This window comes from Grammomys surdaster, unplaced genomic scaffold, assembly GCF_004785775.1.
Source record: "Grammomys surdaster isolate TR1022 unplaced genomic scaffold, NIH_TR_1.0 334, whole genome shotgun sequence".
Classification (NCBI taxonomy): domain Eukaryota; kingdom Metazoa; phylum Chordata; class Mammalia; order Rodentia; family Muridae; genus Grammomys; species Grammomys surdaster.
The window spans coordinates 766,351-779,733 of NW_021604753.1; the positions used below are offsets into that span (position 1 = coordinate 766,351).

General features: G+C 42.6%; 1 pseudogene; it reads right to left on the reverse strand.

Annotated features, from left to right (window-relative positions):
* Positions 1–12,374: 12,374 nt before the first annotated feature.
* LOC114630266 overlaps positions 12,375–13,383 on the reverse strand; it is a 4,529-nt pseudogene continuing 3,520 nt past the window's right edge.

Consider the following 13,383-nt stretch of genomic DNA (forward strand, 5'->3'; position numbering starts at 1 on the left):
ATTAAAAACAATGAATTCATGAAATTCTTATGCAAATGGATGGAACTAGAAAATATCATCCTGAGTGAGGTAACCCAATCATAAAAGAACACACATGGTATGCACTCATTGATAAGTGGATATTAGCCCAAAAGCTCAGAATACCCAAGATACAATCCACAGACCACATGAAGCTCAAGAAGAAGGAAGACCAAAGTGTGGATGCTTTGGTCCTTCTTAGAAGGGGGAACAAAATACTCATGGGAGCAAATATGGAGACAAAATTTGGAGCAGAGATTGAAGGAAAGGCCATCCAGAGACTTCACCACCTGGGAATCCATCTCAAATCCAGACACTATTACAGATGCCAAGAAGTGCATGCTGACAGGAGCCCATTATAGTTGTCTCCTGAGAGGCTCTGCCAGAGTCTGACAAATACAGAGGTGGATGCTCTCAGTCAACCACTGGACTGAGCACGGGGTCCCCAACGGAGAAGTTAGAGAAAGAACTGAAGGAGCTGAAAGGATTTGCAACCCCATAAGAAGAGCAACAATATCAACCAAGCAGACACTCCCAGGAACTAAACCTCCAACCAAAGAGTATATATGGAAAGATCCATGGCTCCAGCTGCATATGTAGCAGAGGATGGCCTTTTCGGGCATCAATGGGAGAAGAGGTCCTTGGTCCTGTGAAAGCTCAATGCCCATTGCAGGGGAATGTGTAGGCAGGGAGTCGGGAATGGGTAGGTGGGTGGGTGAGCTCCATCATAGAAGCAGGGGGAGGAGGACGGGATGGGGGCTTTTGGGGGGGAAAACCAGGAAAGATAACATTTGAAATGCAAATAAAGAAAATATCCAATAAAAAAAAAGTCTCTGGAACAGATTATAGCAGACCTTTTGACTACTTTATTGGGTTCTTTTACCTACCATCCTACTCCATCCCAATCTCTTCCAAGTCTCCAACACTAGCTAGGAGAGAAAGAAGGTTAGAATGCTATGCCCAAGTCACAGAGACCCCAAAAACCATTGAGGAGACAATTCTGATGCAAACACATAAGGGTCTTTATTACCAATTCGAGAGCAAGTACTCTAACCAGTGGGTCAGAGTGAGAGCCCCAAGTCTAGGGGTGCAGGGTATTTATTGTAGTTATGTGCCCTCCCCACATAACTACAATTTGAAGCTTGGTGGATCCAAGCTCTAATCCCATATACCTTCAACATAGTAGGTGTGGTTAGAAGCACAACTGTAAGGTCCCTTCCAGCGTGGTTCCAAGGTCCCTGGTGATATCTCCTCAATAGACCCAATTGGGCAGTGGTATGGTTTAGGTGGGGGACCAGTTTCATACAAAGTACACAATTAGACCAGACTTACTTGTGAGAACATTGGATAGCTTTTAGGTTCTCCAAGTACCTCTGCATCTAGGAGAGCCATGTCTTGTAAGTCTGCTCAAGTTCCATGCACTTGTGCCAGGGTTTCTACATAGTCATGAACCCAAGTCTGGGTTGGGCAGCAGAGTAGCAGAGTTCAGAGCAGCAGGGGTCTGGAAGGAAATTCTAAGCCAGTGGTCTGGAGGTTGTTTTAGGATTCCTTCAATAGCATGGGGAGAGGTGATAACCAGGGTTTGTCCCAAAGTCAGCTTATCTGCATCCTTCATCAGATGAGCCACTGCTGCCACCATGTGGAGGCAGAGTGGCCATCTTGTAGCTACTAGATTGAGCTTTTTGGACAGATAACCTACCGGGTGGTGCCATAGTCCCAGAAATTGGGTTAGGACCTTTTTGGCTATTCCTTCATGTTCATCTATACACACATAGAAGGATTTAGTTACATCTATCATTTCTAAGTCGGTGCTGACAGGAGGGTTTCTTTTAGTGCATCCAGGGCCTTCTGATGGCTATCAGTCCATGTGAAGTCTGGCTGTTCCTTGGTGGCTTCATACAGGGGCTTGGCCAATTTGGCAAACCCAGGGATCCATAAGCAGAAGAAGCCCACCATCCCTAGGAATTCCCTCATTTCCCTTGTATTTTTGGGTGTGGGGATTCTCAGGACTGTTTATTTCTGGCTTGAGATAGCCATATTGTACCTCCTCTTAGGACATAGCCCAAATATTGCACCCCCTTTTTGCAAATCTGGGCCTTCTTGGCCGAAGCATGGTACCCTGGGGTCTGTAGAAGTTGTTCGGTCCCTTTCAGGAATAGTTCCTGTGTGCTGACTGTGATGAGCAAATCATCTACATATTGTAAAAGGGTTATTTGAGGGTACAGGGAGTGAAACTCACCCAAGTGCTCATGCAAAGCCTCATCAAAGATGGTTGGAGATTTTTATGAAGCCTTGGGGGAGCCAGGTTTAGGTTAGTTGTCCATTAATTCCTTTGTCATTCAAAAGCAAAATAAGCTTGAGTTTTGGGGGCTAAAGGGAGGCTAAGAAATGCATCCTTTAAGTCCAGTACTGTATACCAAACATGGTCTTGTGGTAGAGAATTCATCAAGGTGTATGAGTTAGGGACTCTGGGGTGAATGTCCATCACCCATTTGTTAACTTCTTTCAGATCTTGTATTGAGTGACAGTCACTGGAATTAGGCTTGCAGACTGGTAACAGGTGTATTCCAAGCTGACTTGCAAACTCACAAGACCCCCAGATCTAATAGCCGCCTAATATGAGGCATGATCCCTTTGAGGGCTCCTGATTAGCCAGGTTCTGATTCTACTGCTTCTTGACCCTTACCTATTTTTCCTCAACACTTTCTCTATGGTTAAAAAACCTTTTCTGCCATGACCACTAAATCCTGCAGACTCTTTTTTCTAAGTTTCTCAGAAACTAGATCTGCCTCTGGTTTGAATTCAGCAAAGGGGCAGTGTTTGGCTAGTCCCATACTGCCTTTTTCAACCCACATGGACAGAAATACCATAGCCAGCCAGGTCTTGATGTCATGGCTTAGTTTTCTGGGAGTCAAGAGCGACCTGTATTCATCAGTGAGTTCACAGTCAGCACTGGAATGGGAGGCCCTGTTCCATTCAATAATTTGGCTTTTTCAGGGGTAAAATGTACCTGCGTACCCATCTTGGTTAATAAGTCACACCCCAACAGTGGGTATGGACAGTTAGGGATTACTAGAAAAGAGTGAGATACTCAGCCCACACCAAGGTTCTAGTAATCCATGCATATTGTTTCATCCCTGTAGCTTCCTGTACCCAAGATGTCTTGTGGACAGGGGTTCAGCTGCTTGGAGAAGGACTGAGTGCTCAGCTCCCATGCCCACCATAAATTCGATGGGCTTCCCCTCCATCTTAAGGGTTACCCTGGGCTTGGGGAGAAGAACTGAGTCCTGTTCTCCCTAGTCACTGTCTTCCTTGATTGCCATAGTTAGCACTGTCTCTCTAGACCTTCCCTTCTTGAGACATTCTTTATCCCAGTGGCCTTCATCTTTACAATAGGCACATTGATCTTTGCTTAGCTGGGGGTGGATGTCCTCCTTTCTAGGTCCTCCCTTACCTTTATTTTTAGTCAGCTGTTTGTGATGTCTCCTCCGATTCTCAAGCTCAGCTGCTGCTGCTAACACAATCTTAGCCAGGTTCTGATTCTACTGCTTCTTGACCTTTACCTATTTTTCCTCAGCACTTTCTCTATTGTTAAAAAAACCTTTTCTGCCATAACCACTAAATCCTGTAGACTCTTTTTTCTAAGTCTCTCAAGTCTCTGAAGCTTTCTGTGAATATCTGGAGCAGACTGGTTAATAAAAGCCATACCTACTGCTGTTTTTGCTTCCTGAGACTCGAGACCCAATAGGAGTGCATTGTCTAAATGCTTCTATGACTCTCAAGGAAGATAGCTGGACTTTCTTCCAGGCTCTGTCTAATATTATACACCTTGGCCATATTGGTTGACTTGCAAGCCACAGCCTTGAGACACCTCATCCCCTCTACTCCTGTACCCCAACAGAGTCTGGCAATAAACAAGGAGTTTCCCTTTACCTTCAGCAGTACTATAATCCCAATCAGGGTAAACCTAGATTGTCAGCAAGAGCAACAAATGCTATTAACTGGTGAGTCACCTTTCCAGCTCCATTTCTCTTGACCTAGGATATGATGTGACTAACTACTTCAAGTTCATGATCCCTAACTTCTTGACAATCATGAATTGCAATCTGGAACAGTAAACTGCAATAAATCCTTTTGTGAAAGTGTTTCATCACCTGGGACAGCTTTATGATTTTTTGGGAGGTTCTAATTGTCATGTCTCCAACCAGGGCCAGAGATAAAGACCAGACCCCATTCTTTTGATCAAAAGCAATGTAGCAGAACATATTAAAATAATTTTAAAAAGAAAAGTTGGGCATAGTGTCACATGTCCATAATCCCAGCACTTGGGAGATAGAGAGAGGAGAATCAGGGGCTCAAAGTCATCCTCAGCTACACAGAAAAGTTAAAATGAGCCAGGGTTACATAGAGCACTATCTCAAAAAAATAAAATAAAAGCTAGAGAGATTACTCAGTGGTTAACAACACTGGCTACTCTTGCAGAGGACTCCTGTACAAGTCCCAGCACCCAGATGACACTCACTACCAACTGTAAATTTAGTTTCAAGTGATCTAATGCCTTCTAGCCTCCATGGGCACCATGCAGGAAAGCACCCATACACATAAAATAAATAAGTACATATAATAATATATGATTCATCTCTCATTCCTCTCACTCCCTCTGTATTACCCTCTTTCCCCTCTCAAATCACTCCTACTCTTCCCCACACACAGTTTTTCCTTTTTCCCCATTTATAGCACCTGCATCCTATTATCTTCCTCCTTACAGCTTCTTTTCCCTTCTTCCTCCATGGTCCTTTCAACTTTCTGGGCTCTTGCAGTTACTCTGAGTTATATACTAAAATCTAGAGATTTAGAGCTAGGATCCACATATAAGAGAGAACATGTCTTTCTGGATTTGGATTACTTTACTAAGCATAATATTTTGAGTTTCATTCACTTATGTTGTGGTTTGAATATGATTGGCCCAGGGAGTGACACTATTAGGTGTGGTCTTGGTTGTAATATGTGTGCCTTGTTGGAGGAAGTGTATCACTGTGAAGGTGGACAATGAGACCCTCCTCCTAGCTGCCTATGAAGCAGTCTTCTCCTGTTTGCCCTCATAACAAGATGTAGAGCATCAGCTCCTCCAGTGCTATTCCTGCCTTGAAGCTGCCATGCTCCTGCCTTGATAATAGTGAACTGAACATCTGAACCTATAAGTCAGCCCCAATTAAATGGTCTCCTTTATAAGAGTTGCCTTGGTCATGGTGTCTCTTCACAGCAATGGAAACCCTAACCAAGACAACTTACCTATAAATCTCATTCTTCTTTACAGATGAATAGAATTCTATTGTGTAAGTGTATCATAATTTCATTATCCAATTATCAGCTGACAAACACTTAGGCTGATTTCATCTCTTACTTATTTTGAATAGAGTAGCAATGAATATGGCCAAGCAGGTATCTCTGTAGTATGATATTAAGTTTTTTAGGTATATGCTGAGGGGTGGTATAGCTGGCTTCTATGGTAGACCTAATTTTAGCCTTTGAGAACTCTGCATACTGATGTCTAGAGTGGCTTTAGCAGTTGGTAGTTCACTAATAGTGAATGACAGTTCCCTTTTCCTCACTTTCACAAGCATTTGTTGTCAGTTGTTTTCTTGATCTTTGCCATTTTGACTGGAGAAGTTGAAAGTTCAAAGTAGTTTAAACTTGTATTTCCCTGGTTGCTAAGAACACATCTAAAGGTATTTTTTCAGTCTTTTGTATTTCTTCATTTGAAAAGTCTCTGTTCAAATACATAACCCCTTTTGTTGTTTGTGGATTTGTTGTTGTTGTTGTTGTTGTTTGCAATTCAACTCCATACTTTACTCAGATTTATGCCACACTTGGAGATGTCATGACCACTTGACTAAGTTTCAGATTTTTGTTTTTCATTGCTTTTGAGTTTTAGGGTATAGTGCTTATCTGTTTTGTACAACCTCCACTGGGACTTGTCTGATGTTAAGTTCATGTTCACATGGAATTATATTTGAGAAAGGCAAATAACCTTCTGATGTAACAAACCAAATATCAACACAGTAACATGGCTGTTGCTATTGTTGGCAAGGTATCTGCTAGTGTAATACTCATTTTCTCCTTTCCACTGCCATACTCCAATGTGCAGTCTGCCTTAGAATATGTGGACTTACTGCTGTCCATAATTCATTTTTTAGTATGGACTCAAATTATCACTTCATGTGGTACTTGCAGAAGCCTGGTTACCTGACTTGGATCCTCGGAAGCTACGGTTGGAGAGAAGTGACTCTGAAGGGTTGGTCTCTAACCTCCATGGAGGCACCTTGAAATGCATGCCTGCACACACATATACACTAGTAATTATATAAAAAAATTGTAATTGATTTCTCACAAGTCACTGAACAATGAAATGTTAATAAAATTTATTATAAAACATTTAAAGAGATTTTGTGCAGAAAATAGCATTAAAATGTTTACATAATTATAGATAACTTTAACACTTCCTTACTATTCCAGGGAAATTAGACTAAAGATGAACCAATTTTACATCAAATAATAATACAAAAAAAGAAAAATTTCTTCCTTTATGTCTCATGTCAGGTATCAGTCAAATGACCTTTAATAATTAAAATCTGAAATTTTTTGCTTTACAAACGAGTATCCAAATTCAGAAAATCTAAGTGCACTTAGGTGTACAGAGTATCCCATAAGGTCATTATGTTCTTAGGTCCATTAGTCTGATTCATGACTTCAATTACCTACCAGCATTTTCATGTAATAAAAAAAAATCAGATAACAGTGCCAAATAGTCTTAATTAAATTTTATGATAAGTACACTTTTGATCCATTTTCTTTTTTCTTTTCTTTTTTTTTTTTTTTTTTTGGTTTTTTTCAAGACAGGGTTTCTCTGTGTAGCCCTGGCTGTCCTGGAACTCACTCTGTAGACCAGGCTAGCCTCGAACTCAGAAGTCCGCCTGCCTCTGCCTCCCAAGTGCTGGGATTAAAGGCGTGAGCCTCCACTGCCCAGCTTGATTCATTTTCTAAGGGATTATGGAACTAATTTATATAAGTGGATATGAGATAATAGTTCCTGCTATCTTATTAGTATCTCAAAATATTTTTAAGTATTTTCAACTTAGCTGCTACAGTATGCTTGTAAAGTGGGATCGCTACCTAAGGAATTCAGGAATTATCTCATGGCCCGTGTTTAGATTTGCCTCTACTGATGGAGCAGGAGACAATCATGGTCTAAAAGTGTGTGCATGTGTTCCTTATAAATTGGCCCAGTTTTTGCAAAAGCCACCTTGCTGTGAAGTTTTTCACAATTGAGAATTCAAAATGCATATAAAGATCTTTTTTCTTTGAATTCCAAACAATTCTCAACCAATTATCTAACACTGTAAGGACCCAGAAAGAGGACCCCAACTCAAGTCCCGATCAGCGCGCACCCAAGGAGACACGAGAGACTGACTTGATGCAATTGGCAAAAGGCAGTTTACTAACAAGGGCCCTTGGATCCAAACTCATCCCACGCAGGGGAGAGAATTTCGATGAAGACCCCAGGAAGTTTAGAACTTTTATAGGGGGAGGCACAGGGGGAAGGGAAAAGCGGGAAATTCTGGCATGGTTACATATGATTGGATATTTCAAACATCAGCACTTTGCGTAAGCAATCATTTTGACAGGCTGGATGGCCCACTATTTTTGACCATGAAGCCTCAGACCTTCTAGGACAAACACCAGGTGGCCCATTACTCACTTGGGCATGTTTAGACTGGTCAAGATATGTCTTTGGTTGTCTCTACATTTCTGGTCACCTCGTCCCTAGAGGGGCTTGATATTTTTATTATGGCTATTCTCAGCAAGCTCAGCAAGCTGTCCTGTGGTCTTTGCCAAGTTGTTTGTAGTCTCTGCTGAGCTGTTTTAATTTTTACCCTTACATTCCCTACTCTTTGTATTTGCAAAGGATTTTAATCTTAAAATCACAGATTAATATCTTCAGGTTCATCTCCTAAAATCTCATGTCTCTGTCTTATCACCAATAGCTGAACAGTATCTATTCTGGACTTAACAAAAGCTAATATTCTATTTATCTATTTTACCTGTCCTGAACTCTGGAGCCTATGTAATTTCTAATTAATCTCGAGCTGTGTGGCCAGGCCCTGACTTATCTGGGCAACAAAAAGGTCTATTAACAGACCCAATTACCTTGGGTATTCCAAAGTTTGAAAAGATTTCTTCCAGGATCTTCTTAGTCAACAGGTTGGCAGTTTCATTCTTCCTGAAAAGGTGTCTATAAAAACTAAAAGATATTTATTTTCATATTTTGTCAGCTCGACTTCTGTGAAGTCCATCTCTCAGTAAGCTCCGGGCCAGTCGCCCTTCAGTCTCTCTTTTCCATGGTATACATGGAAGGCCTTGCATTGATTAAGGCACAATCTCACCACAGCTTTTGCCAAATCAGACAATCTTTCTTCTTGTGGGAGGATTAATTTACAAAAGCCCAATTTGTCTATCACTTGATGGTCATTGGTGGCGTATCTGAAATTGATATCTCGAGTGTCAAAATAGTCTCTGGACCCTTAACTGTTAGAATCATTGATCCCTGGGCAGCTTTCTTGGCAGTCATGCCTTGAGCCCTCTGGTGCCCAGGGCTGTAGATGACAGCCACTTTCTTTGGTTCGAAGAGGCTCTCAGTATTTCTGCAGATGTCAGCAGTCCTCTTTGTCTATAGATTGCACCATGTACTCACTTTCCATCTACCACCGCCGCTCCCACCATCCGCTTACCTTCTGTTGTCATCTGTATACCAGTTCAACACAGTGATGGATGGGAGAAGAGTCGTCAGTCACAGGCAGCAAGGTGGCAGAATTCAACATGGCCGGTGGTGAAAAGCTCACCCTTTCAGTCAGCAACAGGCTCATCCATTGGTCAGGAGCTATTGAATACTTGATGATGTCAAAAGTCTTCTCTGGTGGGAGCAAACTAAAGAAGTTAAATGTCTTTGTGGGAATTCTGTTAGCCATTCACTGATATCTGGGACTTCCAGCTGTTTTTGAAACTCATGAAGCCAGTAGGGGTTTCCCAGGTCACCTCTGGTCCTGTCTGGACAAACTTAATCTGTGTCTTCAATTTTGTCTTCAGGGGGTCTGCCTTTTCTCTTTACAGTAAGCACACTGATCTTTTTCCAGTAAGCATTGCTGTATCACTCTTCTTCCGCCTGGCTTCCGCCTTTAGTCACCCAGGTTTCCTGTCTGTCTAAGTCCTATCTTATCTCTTGTCTTTCTCTCCTACACTTTGGCCACAATCCTTCTTGCCTGCAATCTCTTCTGTCTTTTCTCTAGCTTTTATATCTTCTCCTCTCTGGACAATATTTCTACTTTCTTAGCCTTTCTTTCTTTCTTTTTCTTTCTTTCCTCTGCCTCTCTCTTATGATAAACTTTCTCTGTCTCTTTTTCCTTCTATCTTCATCTTCTCTCCTTCCTCTTTCACTGTCTACACTTTCCTTTTCTCTTTCATGTCTACACTTTCTTTTTCTCTTTCATGTTCAGAGTCTAAACACCTGCCAGGTGGTGGTGGCACACGCCTTTAATCCCAGCACTTGGGAGGCAGAGGCAGGCGGATTTCTGAGTTCAAGAGTTCGAGGCTAGCCTGGTCTACAGAGTGAGTTCCAGGACAGCCAGGACTACACAGAGAAACCCTGTCTCGAAAAACCAAAACCAAAACCAAAAAAACCCAGAGTCTAAACACCTATCTCTATATTCTTATTGTACCTCACTGAAGCCTACAGCACACCAAGTTAAGGGGAACACTCTCTTCTTTTTCTAGAACTCAGCAGAGCCTATTTTCTAAGTCTCATAACCCCCAGAGCTGGTAACAATTACTGTTCCTATAGAAGGCCCTGGCTCAATTATAATATTCACACTTAAAGGTGATTCATGGCATCCTGTAACACTGGTTTTAGTTAATCTGTATCCTTCTCTGTCATGAAATTCACAGATATACATGTAAGTAAAATTTCCATAGGCATACAATATAACCAAACAATTCAGAAAGAACTGAGGAGCAGTGTATAAGGAGATAACATCAGAGATATAGCACAGTATGTGATTTCTCAAATAAGCACAGCATTGTAACTTAAAATCATTTCAACAATGGCAGAGTAAAAAAAAACACAGCTGAGGCTTGGATGTTTGTAGATGTCCATAGTTGTCTTCTCTCATCTCTATAATAAAACATTTTCCCTCAAACATGTCTTTCTCTAACCCTGGAGAAAGAGGTAAATCTTGTCTAAAGCAGAGACTATAAAAAAGAAGTTTCTTTCTGTTGTTAAAGATACACTGTGAACAAGCAAATGGTATTTCAGTTAGTTACAGTTCCAAGTGCAATAGCTATGTCTCCCTGTAGGTATTCTCTGCTGGCCGGCTGCACTTTCTTATCGAGCCGCTCCCTCCCCACTCAGTTCTCAGTTCTCCGTGGGGGTGGATGGCTCTGGCCCCGCCCCCTGCGTCCTGTTTGTGAAACTTATCTTTCTCACATGGGTGATCACGTGATGTCCTCACACACACTCTAACAAAACTGCACCTGTCTGCTGCTGTCCCCACTTCTCTTATCACTCTGAGCCGTATTTTGGGAAAGCTAGGTGTGAGAGGAGGCAATCTCAGAGCCTGAAAGTACCAAGTTTCAGGAAGTAACAGATAGGAAGCTTGCCCCGTTGCATGCTGGGAGATGTAGTCTCCCGGCTGCTGCCATCGTGGCTTGTTGGAAAGTTCTGCGAGCCGGTGTTTCGAAAATTGCACTCCGCTCTCTCTCTCAAACCCAAAGCTGGCCTATCTTTTTTTCAGCAAATCTTAACAGTGTCTTACCAGAACTGGCCCTTCACCGCCATCCTGCACTGCAGGGCCCTCAGACTCTGCCTCCTGTTTTCAGATGGTTTCTCGCCCGACGCTCTCAGTGTGTCCGGGACCTCGGACCCAGACCAGGGGTCCGAGGTTTCTCTCACTCTGGCCTTCGCGGGGCTGGTCTCGCCGCCCCTGAGCCCATGCTCACACACATGCACCCTCTTCCTGCACGCGTGGGAGGGAACAGCGACACCCGGACCCGCCACGCCGCAGCCCAACCCCAGACTCAAGTTACAGACCTCTCTTTATTTGTTTTTTCCTTTTTTCCATCCTCTCACCCATAGTCTGTCAGTCTGTCCCATGTCAAAACTTAACAAAAACTTACAACAAAAATGCAAACACACAAAAGACTAACGCAGTCAGACACACTCTCACTCTCCCGCATCTGGTTTTATAAAACCAGCCAAACACAATTTCAGATGGGAAGGATTCCACGTCTTTCCCCAGAGAAGGAGCACTCCATCTCCTCCATTCAGAAACAGGGCAGTCTGGCTTCCCAGACTCCCTTCCACTCTTGAAGCATCCCCCAAGAGTTGCAGCCTGTGGTTCCAGTCATGTCTGCCCCCCACCAGCCAACTAAGACCTCATGGTCTATAGTGGCAGCTGCAATACAGAAGCAGCAGCAAAAGCTGCCCAAAACTGAAACCAAAATACAGAAATACAGAAACAGCAAAAGCATTGGTGCCTTACTCACTCACTTAGACACTCAGACACATACCATTCCCATTCCTACAGATCTGCCTCCAAGGTCTTCGGGTGTCCTGGGTGGTCGCGCAAATCCCGGACGAGCCCCCAAATGCAAGGACCCACGAAAAGGACCCCCAACTCAAGTCCCGATCAGTGCGCACCCAAGGAGACATGAGAGACTGACTTGATGCAATTGGCAAAAGGCAGTTTACTAACAAGGACCCTTGGATCCAAACTCATCCCACGCAGGGGAGAGAATTTCGATGAAGACCCCAGGAAGTTTAGAACTTTTATAGGGGGAGGCACAAAGGGGAAGAGAAAAGCAGGAAATTCTGGCATGGTTACATATGACTGGATATTTCAAACATCAGCACTTTGCGTAAGCAATCATTTTGACAGGCTGGATGGCCCACTATTTTTGACCATGAAGCCTCAGACCTTCTAGGATAAACACCAGGTAGCTCATTACTCACTTGGGCATGTTTAGACTGGTCAAGATATGCCTTTGGTTGTCTCTACATTTCTGGTCACCTCGTCCTTAGAGGGGCTTGATATTTTTATTATGGCTATTCTCAGCAAGCTCAGCAAGCCGTCCTGTGGTCTTTGCCAAGTTGTTTGTGGTCTCTGCTGAGCTGTTTTAATGTTTACCCTTACACACAAAACTAGTATGTACATGTGTACAGTCTTATGATTTTCATTCTGATACTAATTAGTTTCTATCTAGCTGAACTTTTCCACATAGTACCAGATTTGTGGTTGCAATTGGCTTTAGCTATGAAAATTATATACAAGGAAATTCGGGGTGTTGCAGTACTTGGCTGCAAATAATTTGCCATCTGGTATTGGTTCAGAAAATGCATTTTCTTTAGTGCTCAGGAAACAGCCAAACATGAAGCAATTCCTGACAGTGTCAAACAGTCGTCTTGCAATGTGCTTTCTTCTTTTTAGTCTGAAGACCCAGATTCTACTTACTACACAAATTGCAAGTTCTGGTACATCTGAACACCGCCAAGCTCTAGATCATTCTTTAGTGGCGCTTGCTTCTGACAGGACATAAAAGGCCTTTTTGATGGCATAACTCTTGGATCATGTGGCAGGGTCAATACAATCTTCCCATCCCAAAACTCTGCTACTACTGGTTCTCTTTTCCACCCCAAGTATTTAATTCCTTCCAGAAATCGGCGGTGATGTTGGAAGTGTTGTATTTTGTCTTCAGGGTTGGAAGCAGTATAAATCATGCCACAAGACTTACACATAACGTCCCAAAATGTTTCTGACCTGCATCAATGATAAGCTAGTCTTTTCCTCCTTTATTTGTATCTCCGGAATATTTCTCTGTACATTTGTCTGTTTCAAGAAGTTAGTACATGTAATGGTTCCCACTGAAGACTGTTCTTCAGGTGGAGACCTTTTTGTGTTCACTGAAGAAACACTGAAGGTAGGATACACAAACTTGGGAGAAATTGTCTTGTTCTCTTCAAGTGAATTCTCTGAAGGAAAATTATGTTTATCAAGTTCACATTCCTTTGAGGAAACTACTGCACCTCACGAATTCTTTCTTAGTTTCTCTTCATTTTTATGTCTTAAATCCTGTAGCTCAGTATTTGCTTTCTCATCCACTAACAAGGACTTTGGAACTTGCTGTGCCTCTGGAGCATCTTCAGTGACCTCTGGTTCATTTTTCTGCAAAAGTATTGGTAATGGCTTATCTTCCAGAGAAGACTTTTTATGAGAGTTTCTTTTCCTAACAGAAAATGCTGCTCCACCTCGGGGTGTA